Below are 16,806 nucleotides of genomic sequence, written 5' to 3'. Positions count from 1 at the left end.
TCAAACCCACAAATGCGGGATCATGTCCTGAACTGAGGTTGGCACTTAACCGACTGAGCCACCCAGGCACCCCTCTTTTGTTTTAATGTACTGATCTTTTACCTCTTTGGTTAGATTCATCCCTGGGTATTTTATGCATTTCTGTGCAGTTGTAAATGAGATCAATTCCTTAATTTTCTTTCTGTTGATTCATTATTGGGGTATAGAAATGCAATCAACTTCTGTATATTGAATTTATATTCTGAGACTTTCCTGAATTCCTGTATCAGTCCTAGAAGTTTTTTGGTGGAGTCGTTTGGATTTTCCACGGAGAGTATCATATCTGTGAGGAGGGAAATTTTGACCCCTCCTTGCCAACTTGGACACCTTGTAATTCTTTTTGTTGTCTGATTGCTGAGGCTAGGACTTTCAACAGAATGGTGAATAACAGTGTTGAGAATGGACATCCCTGTCGTGTTCCTGACCTTAGGGGGAAAGCTCTCAGTTTTCCCCATTGAAGATATTATTAGCTGTGGGACTTTCATATCTGGACATTCTCACATTGAGCCACGACCCTTCTATCCCTCCTTTCATGAGGTGTTTTTTTTTTCCATCAAGAAAGGATGCTGCTGCATTTTGTCAAATGTTTATTCTGCATCTATTGAGAGGATCGTGTGGTTGTTATCCTTTCTTTTATCAACGTGATATATCACATCAGTTGATTTGCAGATATTGAATCGGTTGTGCATCCCAGGAATAAAATCCACTTCATTGTGCTGAATAATCTTTTAATGTATTGTTGAATCCAGTTTGCCACTTTTTGTTGAGATTTTTTGCATCCATGGCCATCAGGGAAATTTGTCTCTCGTTTTCCTTTATAGTGGGGTCTTTGTTCAGTTCGGACTCAAGGCCATGCTGGCCTCATAGAATGAGTTTGGAAGTGTTCCCTCCATTTTTCTTCCCATGACCTTATCTTGTTCTTTCATTTGGGATGCCTCCCTCTTGTCTTGGAATTTTGGTTGAGTATTTGCCATCTCTGTGTTACCAAAGCTCATTGTGTTACCTGCCTATGAGTTGAATGGTTTTATGAAGAGGAGGTCATCCAATGTCCAGGGCCTGGCACATCACGGAGTGTCTGTGGTGTGTGTCGCATGCACTGTTTTGTGTTCTGGCTGCACTATCCTTCAGGTCAGTTGTATGGGAAAGGTAGGCTCCTTGGCTAGAATGTGGTGAGTCTTACTGAGGTCGCATCTGGGATCCCTGGAAACTGCAGTGCAGTCAGAACTGGGTTCACTGCATGGTGCAGTGCGCGGGCACTGGGTTCACTGGAGGGGGCAGTGCCACGGGTACTGGCTTCACTGGAGGCTGCAGTGTCACGGGCAGTGGGTTCACTGGAGGCTGCACTGCTGCGGGCACTGTGTTCACTGCAGGCTGCATAGAAGCGGGAACTGGGTTCAATGCATGGTGCACTGCCGCGAGCACTGAGTCACTGGAGGGTGCAGTGTGGCAGGAACTGCCTTCACTGGAGGGTTTCAGTGCTGCGGGCAGTGAGTTCACTGGAGGCTGCACTGCAGTGGGAACTGGCCTCACTAGAGGGTGCAGTGTCGCGGGCACTGGGTTCACTACAGGCTGCAGTGCACTGGTCACTGCTATAACTGGAAGCTGCAGTGCTACGGGCTCTGGGGTCACTGGAGGAAGCAGTGCATCGGGCACTGGCTTCACTGGATGCTGTAGTGATGCGGACACTGGGGTCACTTGAAGATGCAGTGCGTGGACACTAGTTTGTCTGCAGGCTGCAGTGCCTCGGGCACTGTGTTCACTGCAGATGGCAATGCCGTGGGCAATGGGGTCACTGGAGGGTGCAGTGCCACGGGCACTCTGTTCACTGAAGGGTGCAATGTCACAGGCAGTGGGTTCACTGGAGGCTGCAGTTCCGCCAGCAGTGATTTCACAGCAGGATGCAGTGCCACGGGTACTGGGTTCATTGGAGGGTGCAGTGCCGCGGGCCCTTGGTTCACTGGAGTGTGCAGTGCTGCGGGCCCTGGATTCACTGCAGGTTGCATTGCCGTGGGCACTTTGTTCACTGGAGGCTGCAGTGCTGTGAGCATGGGTTCACTGCACGCTGCAGTGCCAGGGGAACTGGGTTCACTGGAGGCTGCAGTGCTTAGGGCACTTGGTACACTGTGGGTGAAGTGCCGCAGGCCCTGCGTTCACTGGAGGGTGCAGTGCAGCGGGCACTGCCGTCACAGAAAGCTGCAGTTCCGCATGCAGTGGGTTCACTGGAAGCTGCAGTGCTTCCAGCGAAAAGTTCACTGGAGGCTGAGTAACTCCACAAGTGGGTTCACTGGAGGCTGTAGTGCTTCGGTGTGTGGGTTCCCTGGAGGCTACAGTGCTCGGGCAGTGGGTTCACTGGAGGCTCCAGTGCCGAGGGCACTTATTCACTGGAGGATGCAGTGCCACGGGTACTGGTTTCACAAGAGGATGCAGTGCCACGGGCACTGGGTTCACTGATTTCTGTAGTGCCGCGGGCACTGGGTTCACTTGAGGCTGCAGTGCTGCGGGCACTGTGTTCACTGGAGGCTTCAGTACCTTGGCACACTGTTCACTGGAGGATGCAGTGCTGCGGGCACTGTGTTCACTGGAGGATGCAGTGCCACGGGCACTTGTTCACTGGAGGCTGATGTGCCTCGGTCAGTGGGTTCACTGGAGGCAGCAGTGCCTCGGTCAGTGGGTTCACTGGAGTATGCAGTCCCGTGGGCACGCGATTCACTTGAGGCTCCACTGCCGCGATCCTTGGGTTCACTTGAGGCTGCAGTGCCGCGGGCACTGGGTTCACTGCAGGCTGCAGTGCCTGGAGCAACGGTGCGCACCTTCAACCATGGGGCTTGTCTTCAGGCCCTGGGAGCACCTTCAGGCACAGTGAGCGGCTTCATGCACAGGGCGCGACATCAGGCATGGGGAGCCTCTATGCACTTCAGGCACAGTGTGAGCTGACAGGCACTGGGCTCGCCATCAGGCACAGGGCGCGCTCAGGCAAGGGGTGCGCCGTCAGGCATGGGCAAGCCTTCACGGAGTGCCTGTGCCCTTGAGGCAAGGGGAGCGCCTTCAGGCATGGTGCTTGCCTTCAGGCAATGGGAGCTTCTTCAGGCATGGGGCACGGCTTCAGGCACAGCGAGCTCCTGTGCCATTCAGGCCAGGGGAGCACATGTGCCTTTCAACAAGGGACGCCCCATCATGCACAGGGCACTCAAGGAGACACAGAGAATGCCCTCTGGCAGGGGTGCACCCTCAGAGAGTGCCTATGCCATTCAGGCAAAGGGAGTGCCTTCAGGCACGGGGAGTGCCTTCAGACATGCTGAGTGGCGTCAGAAACTGGAGGGTCTGTGCCGCGAGCACAGAGCCTAGAGGCTCTGTGCCGTGAGCACTGGGGTACTGGAGGCTGCAGTGCCGAGGTCATGGGGCACTGGAGGCTGCAGTGCCACTGCCACTGGATTCACTGGAGGATCCATTGCTGCGGGCACTGGGTTCACAGGAGGCTGCAGACCGCGGGCACTGGGTTCACTGGGGCTGCAGTGCCTCACGCATTGTGTTCACTGGATGCTGCAGTGCCACAGGCACTGGGTTCACTGGAGGGTGCAGTGTGGCGGGCACTGGCTTCACTGGTGGCTGAAGTGCCGCAGGCACGGGGTTGATTAGGTGCTGCAGTGCCACGGGCGCTGCGTTCACTGGAGGAGGCAGTGCCGCGGGCACTGGGTGCATTACAGGCTGCAGTGCCCCGTGCACTGGGTTCACTGCAGGATGCATTGCCGCGGGCACATTGTTCACTGGAGGCTGCAGCGCTGTGGGCACTGGGTTCACTGGAGGGTGAAGTGCCGCAGGCACTGCGTTCACTGGAGGGTGCAGTGCAGTGGGCGTTGCCTTCACTGGAAGCTGCAGGGCCGTGGGCAGTGGGTTCACTGGAGGCTGCAGTGCCGCAGGCACTGGGATCACTGCAGGCTACAGAGCACCGGTCAATGAGATAAGTGGAAGCTGCAGTGCTGCGGGCACTGGGGTTACTGGAGGATGCAGTAAGAACCTTATGGGTTTTCCCTCTTAGGTAACTGTCAACTTTTGTTTTCTTGCTGTGAAAATTTTTCTTTATCACGACATTTTTGGTTTTAATTACTATACGACTTGGTGTGGATCTGCTTCTTTTGAATATACAGGGGGTCCTTTGTGCCTTCTGCTCTGGATCTGTTTCCTTCCCCGCATTAGAGAAGTTTTCATTTATTGTGTCTTCAAATAAATTTTCGGATTCTATTTCTCAGAGTTCTGAGAATGAGAAGTAGGACAGAAAAGACCTATTGAAGGTTCTCTGATGAGTCACTGGGTTTGCATGCCTGGAGGACAGATTTGAGACTCAAATGACCAACCTACCTTTAACTTCTAAGAAATAGAAGAAAACAACAATCTATGCCCAATGTTCTCAAAAGGGAGAAATTAATCCATATGAGAGGGGAAACCAATGAAACAGACCATGAAATCAATAGAAAATATGAAGAAGATCAACAGCGGGTTCTTAGAAGAGTGAAACAAAGTTGTTAGGACTATACATAGACTATGCTAAGACATAAAGAGGACCAAATTCAAAAGAATTATAAATAAAAGAGAAAATATTATGCCTTATACCAAAGAAACATAAAGCAGACAAAGTGGCGACTATGGCCAAATTAGATGACAGAAAACTACCTACCTAGAAGAAATGGATAGGTTCTTAGAAACACACAACCTACCAAGATTGTATCAGGAAGATATACAAGGTTTGCACAGACCCATTAAAGGAAAACTGTATCAATACAAGAAGATAACCAATGTAAGTAAATTGAATCAGTAATCGAAGTTCTGCCAAGGAAGAAAACCCCAGGACCAGGTGGATTCATTGGTGAATTTAACCAAACGTTTGTAGAAGAACTAACAGCAGTCCTCTCACTGATTCAAAAGGAATGAACACCACCAAACTCATTTCATGACACTGGAATTACCCTAGTAGGAAGCCAGAAAGGATACTACCTGAACAGAAATCTATAGGCCAGTATCCCTGTGATGAATATAGATGAATAATTCCCAATAATGTACAGGCAAACCAAATTCAGGATCACATGAAAAGGATCATTGACCGTGACGAAGGGTTTATTCCCTGTAAAGGCAGGATGTTTCAGAAATGCAAAGCAATAAATGTGACCCCTCACATAATTGAATGAAATAAAAATCAACCAGAAACCAGACTCTTAACTATAAATAACAAATGGAGGGTTACTATAAGTGAGGTGGGCAGGGGCATGGGTTAAATGGGTGATGGGCTATGGACGGCGCTAGCAGTGAGGGTCACTGGCTGTTGTATGTAAGTGATGGATGATTGCATTCTATACCTGAAATTAACATACACTGTATGTTAACCAATTGGAATTTAAATAAAAACTTGAAAAAATAAATAAGAAATGCATACATAAATTTAAACTAAACTAAATAAATACATTTTATTTTATTTTATTTTTAATATATGAAGATTATTGTCAAATTGGTTTCCGTACAACACCCAATGCTCATCCCATAATGTGCCCTCCTCAATACCCATCACTCACCCTCCCCTAACTCCCACCCCCCATCAACCCTCAGTTCTCAGTTTTTAAGAGTCTCTTATGCTTTGGCTCTCTCCCTCTCTAACTTCTTTTTTTTCCTTCCCCTCCCCCATGGGTTTCTGTTAAGATTCTCCGGATCTACATAAGTGTGAAACCATATGGTATCTGTCTTTCTCTGTATGGCTTATTTCACTTAGCATCACACTCTCCAGTTCCATCCCTGTTGCTACAAAGGGCCATATTTCATTCTTTCTCATTGCCACGTAGTACTCCATTGTGTATATAAACCACAATTTCTTTATCCATTCGAAAGTTGATAGACATTTAGGTTCTTTCCATAATTTGGCTATTGTTGAGAGTGCTGCTATAAACATTGGGGTACAAGTGCCCCTATGCATCAGTACTCCTGTATCCCTTGGGTCAATTCCTAACAGTGCTATTGCTGGGTCATAGGGTAGGTCTATTTTTAATTTTTTGAGGACCTCCACACTGTTTTCCAGAGTGGCTGCACCAATTTGTATTCCCACCAAGAGTGCAAGGGGGTTCCCGTTTCTCCACATCCTCGCCAGCATCTATAGTCTCCTGATTTGTTCATTTTGGCCACTCTGACTGGCGTGAGGTGATATCTGAATGTGGTTTTGATTTCTATTTCCCTGATGAGTAGCGACGTTGAGCATCTTTTCATGTGCCTGTTGGCCACCCGGATGTCTTCTTTAGAGAAGTGTCTATTCATGTTTTCTGCCCATTTCTTCACTGGATTACTTGTTTTTTGGGTGTGGACTTTGGTGAGCTCTTTATGGATTTTGGATACTAGCCCTTTGTTCGATATGTCATTTGCAAATATCTTTTCCTGTTCCGTTGGTTGCCTTTTAGTTTTGTTGGTTGTTTCCTTTGCTGTGCAGGAGATTTTTATCTTCATAAGGTCCCAGTAGTTCGTTTTTGCTTTTAATTCCCTTGCCTTTGGGGATGTGTCAAGTAAGAAATTGCTACGGCTGAGGTCAGAGAGGTCTTTTCCTGCTTTCTCCTCTAGGGTTTGGATGGTTTCCTGTCTCACATTCAGATCCTTTATCCATTTTGAGCTTATTTTTGTCAATGGTGTGAGAAAGTGGTCTCGTTTCAATCTTCTGCATGTTGCTGTCCAGTTCTCCCAGCAACATTTGTTAAAGAGACTGTCTTTTTTCCATTGGATAATCTTTCCTGCTTTGTCAAAGAGTAGTTGGCCATACGTTTACAATAGCATCAAAAACAATAAAATTTGTTGGAATAAATTTAGCCAAGGAAGTGAAAGATCTCTACAGAAAACTATAAACCTGTGTGCAGAAATGGAAGAAATTCAATTTGCATGGAAGAAACAGAACACACAAGTCAGTGAAAAGCCACCCCATGTCCATCTGAAGGAGGAATTAATACAGATACAATGTCCATACTACTCAAAGCCTTCTAGAGATTCAGTGCTATCTCTATCAAAACTCCGATGCAATTTTTATGCAATTAGAAACACATTTCATCAAATGTATTTGGAACCACAAAAAGACCCAAAGTAGCCAATGCAAGAAAGGACAAAATAGGAGGCATCACACTTCTTGATTTCAAGCTTCATTCTAACACAAAGAAGTCTGTTATGTCACAGGCGTAAGCACACACATAAGACAATGGAACGGAAATTGAGAGCCAAATCTGAACCCATGCATGCACGGTCAACTAGTATTTGACAAGGGAGTCAAAAATACACAGTGGAGAAGAATAGTCTCTTGAATAACTGGTGCTGGGAAAATTGGATATTCACATGTATAAGAATAAAGGTTAGCACCATATGTTACACCACTCCCTAAAGAGGGAAAGGAAGAAACATGGAGAGATGTGGTTAGAGAGAAACACTGAAAAGAGGAAGTACAAAGAGGAAGGTCGACACCTGCTCCAGGTATGTGGATGGCGTTAGATGCATCAGGGGAGAGGGGATGTATGAGGTGGCTCTGAGTGCTGGGGAAGAAAGAGCTTGTATCATGGGCACCAGAGTTCCATGACCCCAAAACTCCAACATCCCTGGGTCCAAGCTCTGCAGAAGCCGTTGGAATTGAACAGATGGGTATCCCTCATTTCTTCTGGAATTGTGAGGCTCAGCCTCATGTTCTGTCATGGAGAGGGATGTCTTGAGGGAGATTGTGCCGCTCTTTGGCAGGTATACGCCAAGTCTGCCCTGTGGGGAGGTGTCCTGGGCCATCTCTCTCACTGCCCCAGGCCCTGTTGGATTTCCCCTCTCCCCCACCAGCTGGCCTTCCTCAAGTTCTGAACCCAGGCATCAGGCATCATGTTGTCCCCAGGTCCTGAAGTCTGTACCTGGTAGAGGTGGACTGCTGATATTGATTTAAAAAAATGACAATAAGGTCCATATCCTCCCTCTGGGACTAGCGGTGTGCATCCCAATCGTGGGTTGCTATCCTCCTGTCCACAACTAATCTGAGGATTCCAGAAGGTAGGTGAACACTGTAAAACACTCTAGTCTTCTCTTACATCAAATTCAAAGACATTTTCTTGTCCCAGCTTTCTTTTAATGCTGAAGAGATGGCAATTAGTAATCGAAGGCATCATGGTCCTACAGGATATTTACCTATATGACTGGTGGACATTATTTCATCCATCCGTGTCCCTAAAGCACGTTTCATTGGAAATATTAGCCAAGGATACATACTGTAAATTCACAAATGATTCATAGCTTCCTATAAGTTTCATTCTGACCTTGTCACATATGTGTCATCAAAGATATTATTAGTGACTTTTCAGATAAGCTCTCCACATCAAGATGGTGATGTTAGAGAATCTGGTATAAATGGAATTTCACAGGTTCCAAATTAGGAATGATTTTTCATTTTTAATGTTTCTTTTTTCTTTTTTTGAGAGAGCCCGAGCTGGGGAGGGGGGAGAGAGTGGGAGATACCGAATCTGAGGCAGGCTCGAGACTATGAGCTCTCAGGACAGAGCCTGACACGGGGCTCAAACTCATGGACTGCAAGATCACGACTTGCATCAAAGTCAAACGCTTAACCGACTAAGCCACCCAAGCGCCCCAGGAATGATAGTTTATTGGCAAAGAAGGAGAAATTAAAAATAGTGTAAAGGATGTCTATTTTTAATTGAAATATTGTTCACACATTTGTTGTATGAGTGTTAGGCATACATTGTAGTCATTCCATATGTCTATATATTATATTGTACTTAAGCACAAGTGTAGCTATCCTGTGAAAGCATGCAACAGTATTATTACAGGATTGACTCCATTCCATTGGCTGTCCCTTGTATCCCTAGGACTCATCCATTCCATAGCTGACGCCGGTATCTCTCTCAAAGGTGTTCATTCTTTATCTAACCTAAGTATTTTGGTGGTAAACACAATTACCACTTGCTCAGCAAGTGTAAATTGGTGGTCTATTTTTCTGTGAACATTGCTTAAAACATTACAAATGATGTCATTACGTTAATAAAGTCGGTTTCATTCTTCACTCACAAGAAAGGAGAAGGAAAAGATTTCTTTGTGTCCCAGGCCCTGTCATTAAAACCTTTCCCACTGTGGAGAACAGGTTTAGTTGTCCAGGCAACTTCAGTGTCTCAGCTGAGCAACCAGGGCCTTCCACGTTGCAAAAATGCCCATGATGGCCAACAGAGAGAGCTCGAGCACCACAGACCCGGAGAGGCGGGTTCCTCTGCCCAGGCAGTGATGGCCAGCAGAGGGTGCACCATGGGCTTTTCTGACCCAGGGCACCTGAGAGCAGGAAGGGCTTTGATTGCTCCCAGAGTACTCAGGGCCTCTGCAGCTGCCTCAGTACAGAGAGCAGAGCTGCATTTCCAGCAGGTTGTGCCGCCCGCCCCAGGGGAGATCTTGGGAGCTTTGTAGCAACTTGGCATCTCCTGAGTCGCCAGAGAGAATTTGTCTTATTGTACTGAGTGCTGAGGAGTGGGCGCTGGGTGGCTTCCCTGGGCAAGCTGGTTGCTGAGCTGCACAGGCCCTTGCGTTTTCTGGGCTGTTCCCGTGTTTCATTCCTCCCCTTCCCGGACAGTATTTGAACAAGATGTATTTTACTAAAGGTCTCATGGATTGCGGAGTCCCACGACATCACCTCATTGATGCAGTCGATGGTTTGTTGTTCCAGATTCAGGCTAGTTTCCGGGAAGAAACCCTGACAGAAATTCAGAAGAACGGGAGCTGCATTCCGTTAGGACATGAATACATGAAATGCTCGTCTTGGGAACTCCTAGAAAAATGAGCTGGGACCCACTTTCCCAGTCCTGCTAGAATCAGTGACCGAGGTAAGGGCACAAACTGTCCCCCACATCATACATGCCTTTTAAAAAGTTTCATGGTTATTTTTCCAACCTAATTAAGTGATTGCAAACTACAGAAAACCTGGTAGGTACCTGTCATTAACGTACGTTATCTTGAATTTAAATTGCAGTGAGTAAAGATACAGTGTAGTATTAGTTTCAGGTGTAAAATATAGAGCAACCCCTCCACACGTCATCCGGTGCTCATCCCAGGTGCACTTCTTAATCCCCAGCAGCTCTTTCACCCATTCCCCACCTTGCTCTGGAAGCCCTCAGTTTGTTTCCTAGTTAAAAGTCTGTTTGTTACTGTCTCCTCCCCGCCCCCCCCCCGCTTTGTTTTGTTTTATATCCATGTGTTAGTGAAATCAACTGGTATTTGTCTTTGTCTGAAAGGCTTATTTCACCCAGGATAACATTCTCTCGCTCCATCCAGCTCATGGCAAATGACAAGATTTCATGTTTTTACGGCCTAATAATATTACATTCCATATACCACATCTCAATTTGTTCATCAGTTGATGGATGCTTGGATAGTTTCTGTAATTTGGCTGTTGTAGAAAATGCTGCTGGAAACATCATGGTGCATGTATCCCTTTGAAGATTTTGTATTCTTTGTGGAAATGCCTTGTAGTGAAATTGCTGGATCGTAAGTTACTTCCATTTCCACTTTTTTTTTTTTTTTTTTTTTTTTTTTTTTTAGAAATCTCCATAATGTTTTCCAGACTGGCTCCACCAGTTTGCCCTCTTACCCACAGGGCAAGAGGGTTATTCTTTCCCCACATCCTTGGCAACACGTGCTGTGTCATCCTTCATTGATTTTCGTCATTGTGACAGATGTGATGTGTTATCTCATTGTACTTTTGAATTGTATTTCCCTGAAGATCAGTATTGTTATTTTTTCATGTGTCTCTTGGCCAGGTATATGTCTTCCTTCAGGAAATGTCCATTTTTGTCTTCTGCCCAGTTTTAATCAGATTTTTCATTTTTTGGGTGCTGTATACCTGTATATATTTTGGGCACTAACCCTTTATCTGATGTCGTTTGCAAATATCATTCTGTAGGTGTTTTAGTTTTGTTGATTATTTCCTTGGTGATGGAAGGTTTTAATTTTTATGAAGTCTCATTATTTTTGCTTGTGTTTCCCTTACCTGTAGAGAGATATCTGCAAAGACGTTTGTACAGGCAATGTTAAATAAGATACTACCTGTGTTATCCTCTGGGATTTTATGGTTTCAGGTTTCACATATAGGTCTTTATCCGTGTTGGATTTATTTTTGTGTATGTTGTAAGAAAGTGGTCCATTGTAGTTTTTGTTTTGTTTTGCAGGATGCTGTCCAGTTTTTCCAAAACCATTTGTTGAGGAGCCTTTTTTTAAGTTTATTTACTTATTTTTGAGAGAGAGAGAGAGAGAGAGAGAGAGAGAGCATGCAGAAGAGGGGCAGAGAGAAATGGAGACAGAGAATCCCACGCATGGTCTGCACTGCCCTGAGATCATAACCTGAGCTGAATTCACAATCACACACTTTGTTGACTGAGCCACCCCTGTGTCCCAAGACTATCTTTTTTTCCATTGGATGTTCTTTCCTGCTTTGTTGAGAATTAATTGACCATATAGGTGTGAGTTCATTTCTGCGTTTCTCTTCTATTGATCTATGCCTCTGTGTGTTGTTGTTGTGGTGGTGGTGGTGGTGGTGGTGGTTGTTGTTTTGCCACTTCCATACTGTTTTGATCAGTATAGCTTTGTAATATAACCTAAAGTCTGGAATTGTGATGTCTCCAGCTTTGCTTTTCTTCTACAAGTTTGTTTTGGCTGTTTGGGGACTTTTGTTATTCCATACAAATTTTGAGATCATTTGTTCTTGTTCTGTCACAAATGTTTTTATTAGTGTGATAGGGATTTCATTGTATGTGTAGATTGTTTTGAGGAGTGTAGACATTTTAACAGTATTTTGTGCTTCCCATCCATGAACATGAAATGTATTCCATTTCTTTGTGTCCTCTTCCATTTCTTTCATCAGTGTTTCATAGACTTTAGAATACACGTCTTTCAACTCTTTGGTTAGGTTTATTCCTGGTTTCTTGTGGTATATGTGAGCCTGTCAATGGGATTGATCCCTTACTTTCTCTCTGTGTTAATTCATGATTTGTGTTAGAAATGCAGTACATCTATGTAGCTTGATTTCTGTAGATTGTGACTTGTCGAATTCATATATCAATTCTAGCAGTTTTTAAGGGAATATTTCATGCTGTTTAGAGAACACATCATGTCAGTTCCAAATAGCGAAAGTGCTACTTCTTCCTTGCCGATTTGGATGCCTCTTATTTCTTTGTGTTGTCTGAGTGCTGTGGTTAGGGTTTCCCGTGCTATGTGGAATAACAGTGGTGAGACGGGTCATCCTTGTTTTGTCCCTGACCTTGGAGGAAAATTTTTCAATTTTTCCCCATTGAGGATGAGATGAGCTGTGGGTTTTTCCTAGATGACCTTTATTATGTGCAGCTAGGTTGACTCTCAGTGTACTTTGCTGAGGGGTTTTATCATGAATGGATGTGACATTTTGTCAAATAGTTTTCCTGCATCTGTTGAAAGCATCGTATTGTTCTTATCCTTTCTTCTATTACTGTGGTGCATCATGTTGATTGATCTGTGAATGTGGAACCACCCTTGTAGCCCGGGAATATATCCCAGTTGATTATGGTAAATGATTCTATTAATGTATTGTTGACTTTAATTTGAAGGTACTTTAATAAGAATTTCTGCATACATAGTCATCAGGCTATTGGGCTGCAGTTTTATTTAAAATTTTTTTAACACTTTTTAAATGTTTATTTCTTTCCTTTGAGTACATAAAAGTGAGGGAGGGGCTCAGAGATAGGGAGAGAGAGAATCCTGGCCATGCTCCACACTGTCATGGCAGGGTCCAACATGGGACTCAAACCCACGCACTGCAAGATAATGTCCTAATCCGAAATTAAGAGTTGGACAGTAAACAGCCCGAGCCACACAGGCGCCCCGCCAGTTTTCGGTTTTAGTGGAGGCTTTATCTGGTTTTGGCATCATGGTAATGATGGCCTCATAAGATGAATTTATAAGTTTTCCTTCTTTTTTATTTTTCATAATAATTCGAGGAGAATACATATTACCTCTTTCTTAAATGGATGGTAGAATTCATCAGTTAAACCATCTGGCCCAGAACTTTTGTGTTGGGGGGAGATTTTTGTTATTACTGATTTGATTTCTTTCTCTTTTCAGAATATATGTATCTTCCTGTTTCAGAGTTGGTAGTTTGTGTGTTTATAGGAATTTGTCCATTTTTCTCAGAGTGTCCAATTTGTTGCATATAGTTGTTCATAATATTAACTTCTAACTGTATTTTTGTGGTGTGGACTGTTATTTCTCCTTTCTTATTTGTGATTTTATTTATTGGATTCCTGTCTCTCTTCTTACTCAAAAGTCTGCCTAGAAGTTTTCATGTTGATTTCTGTTTTCAAAGAACCAGCCCCTGGTTTCACTGATTTTTTCTAGTGTCTTTTTGGTTTGAATATCCCTTATTTCTGTCTGAATCTCTATTCCTTCCTTCTGCTGTTCTTCTTCTGATATGTGACCTAGAATATGATCAACTGTGGAGAATGTCCCATGTGCGCTTGAAAAGAATATGTACTCTGCCATTTTAGTATGGAGTGTTCTAAATATATCTGTTAAACCCGTCTGGTCCACTGTGTCATTCAAAGCCATTGTTTCCTTGTTGATTTTCTGTTTACAGCTTCTGTCCATTGATGTGAGCGATGTGTTAAAGTCTTCTACTATCGTTATATTATAAAAAATGAGTTCCTTTATGGTTGTTGTTAAATATTTTATATACTTGGTGATCGCATGTTGGGTGCATCAAAATTTACAATCATTGGATCTTCTTGTTTCATTGTCCCCTTTAGTATGAGATAGCGTCCGTCTTCATCTCTTGTTATAGCTTTATTTATTTATTTACTTCCTTCCTTCCTTATTTATTTATTTATATTAATTTAAGACATAGTTGACATATAGTGCATTCTCGGATTTGGGAGTAGAATTTGGTGATTCATCCCTTACATACAATACCCAGTGCCCATCACAACAAGTGCTCTCCTTGATACTCATCCCACATCTAGCCCAGCACTGACCCATTTCCCTCCATCAACCTTCGGTTTTTTTCTCTAACATTAAGAGACTCATGTGGTTTGTTACCACTCTTCTCGTTTCCTGCCCCCTTCCCATGTTTTCATCTGTTTTGTTTCTTCAATTCCACATGAGTGAAATCCTATATTTGTGTTTCTCTGATTGACATATCTCACTTAGCATAATACATTCTAGCTCCATCCACATCATTGGAAATGGCAAGATTTCATTCTTCTTGAAGTTGAGTTATATTTCTTTGTATATACATATGTTTGTATATATGAACGTACACATATGTACATATGTATATAGGCGTATACATACTTACACACACACACACACACCACAACTTCTTTATACCTTCATCAGTTGATGGATACTTGGGCTTTCTCTATAGTTTGGCTACTCTTGATAATGCTGCTATAAATACTGGGTTCATGAAATGTCACTATTAGGTATTTACCCAAAGTGTACCAAAATAGAGTCTGGGTTTTAAAGGTTATTTTGCCTGATATAAGTATTGCTACTGGCTTTCTTTTAACATTATTGGCATAATAAATATTTCTTCATTCCCTCACTTCAAATCTGCAGGAGACTTAAGTCCAAATAAGGCTTTGTAGGCAGCATCTAGATAGACATTGTTTTTTGTTTGCTTGTTTGTTTGTTTGTTTTGTCCATTCTGACGCCCTATCCAATGTCTTTTGATTGAAGCATTTAGTCCATTTATATTCCGAGTGATTATTGATAGGTATATATTTAGTGCCATTCTACTAGTTGTTATGCCATTGTTTCTTGATGTTTTCTCTGATCCTTTCTTGTCTGTAACACTTTTAGTCCTAGATTTCCACTCAAAGAGCCTGATTTAAATATTCTTTTCTTTTGACTGGTAGTACATTTCTTTACTTCTTTTTAATATTTCTTTTTTTTAATTTAATCCCAAGTTAGTTACTTTATAGTGGAATACAGTTTCAGCAGTAGAATTTAGTGATCCATCAAGTACAAAATATATCCAATACTCATCCCAAGTGCGCCCGTAATGCCCATACCCATTTAGCCCATACCCCTATTCAGGAACCCTCCTGGAACCCTGAGTTTCTTCTCTGTATTTAAGAGTCTCTTATCGTTTGACTCCCTCTCTGTTTGTATCTTATTTTTGCTTTCCTTTCACTACGTCCATCAGTTGTATTAAATTCCACAGATGAGAGATATCATATGATGTTTGTCTTTCTCTGACATATTTTGCTTAGCATAATCAAGTCCGGTTCCATCCATGTTGTTTCAAATAGCAAGATTTCATTCTTTTTGACCGCCGAGTAATATTCCATTGTATGAATATACCACATCTTCTTTATCCATTCATCTGTCAATGGTCCTTTGCGCTCTTTGCATAACTTATCTATTGTTGATAATGTTGCTATAAACATTGCAGTGCATGTGCCACTTGGACTCAGCGTTAGTGTATCCTTTGGATAAATACGTAGTAGTGCAATTGCTGGGGCCTAGTGTAGTTCTATTTTTAGTTTTTCTGACAAATCTCCATACTATTTCCAGAGTGGCTACACCACTTTGCATGCCCACCAGCATTTCAAAAGCGTTCCCTTTCTCTGCATCCTTGCCAACATCTGTCTTTTTCAGAGATGTTAATTTTAGCCATTCTGATAGGTGTGTGGGGATATCTCATTGTGGTTTCGATTTGTATTTCAGTGATGACAAGTGAGATTGAGCATCTTTTCATGTGTGACCAATCTGGATGTCATCTTTGTTAAAGTGTCTCTTCACGTCTTTTGCCCATTTCTTCACTGGATTATTTGGTTTTTGGGTGTTGAGTGTGATAATTGTTTATAGATTTTGGATACTAAGCCTTTATCTGATATGTCACCTGCAAATATCTTCTCCCATTTCATTCAGTGGCCTTTCAGTTTTGCTGATTATGTCCTCTTCTGTGCAGATGCTTTTTTATCTCGAGGTCCCAATAGTTCATTTTGGTTTTTATTGCCCTTGCTTTGGAGACATGACAAGCAAGAAGTTGTTGTGGCCAGGATCAAGGAGGTAGATTTCCTGTTTTCTCCTCTAGGATTTTGATGGTCCCTTTCTTACATTTATATCTTTGATCCATTTTGAGGTGTGTGTGTGTGTGTGTGTGTGTGTGTGTGTGTGTGTGTGTGTGGTTTAAGAACATAGTCCATGTCCAATCTTCTCATTGTTCAGTTTTCCCAGTACCATTTGCTGAAGAGACTTTTGTTTTTCCATTGGATATTATTTCCAGTGTTATCAAAGATTACTCGGCCATATGTTTGAGCGTCCATTTATGGGTTCCCTATTCCGTTCCATTGATGTCTGTGTCCGTTTATGTGCCCGTACCATACTGTCTTGATGATTGCGGTTTTCTAATACACCATAAAGTCCAGATTTTAATGTCTCCAGCTTTGTTTTCTTTTTCAACATGACTTTGGCGATTTGGGGTCTTTTCTGGCTCCCTACAAATTTTAGGGTTGTTCTAGTTCTGTGAGGAATGCTGTTGTTATTTTGATAGGGATTGCATTGAATGTGTCCATTGCTTTGGGGAGTATTGACATTTTAATAATATTTGTTCTTCTCATCCATGAGCATGGAATGTTTTTCCGTTTCTTTGTGTTTCTTCCATTTCTTTCATAGATGTTGTATGGTTTGTTCCTTTATGTTTTTAATCTTTGTTTATTTTTGAGAGAGAGAGAGAGAGAGAGAGAGAGAGAGAGAGAGCAC

At 43.2% G+C, this 16,806-nt stretch overlaps 1 long non-coding RNA gene across 1 annotated transcript in view; it reads left to right on the top strand.

Annotated features, from left to right (window-relative positions):
* The window catches only part of LOC123386400, a 56,708-nt gene extending 45,938 nt beyond the window's left edge, over positions 1 to 10,770 (top strand). Inside the window, exons 12-13 of the long non-coding RNA XR_006600175.1 lie at positions 9,743 to 9,899; positions 10,615 to 10,770. This is a non-coding gene — a long non-coding RNA (uncharacterized LOC123386400). The remainder of the gene's footprint in view (positions 1 to 9,742; positions 9,900 to 10,614) is intronic.
* Positions 10,771 to 16,806: the final 6,036 nt, after the last annotated feature.

The sequence above is a fragment of the Felis catus genome, chromosome B4, assembly GCF_018350175.1.
Source record: "Felis catus isolate Fca126 chromosome B4, F.catus_Fca126_mat1.0, whole genome shotgun sequence".
NCBI lineage: Eukaryota > Metazoa > Chordata > Mammalia > Carnivora > Felidae > Felis > Felis catus.
The sequence above is the reverse complement of the archived record's forward strand: the minus strand, read 5'-3'. Positions and strand labels throughout refer to the sequence as shown.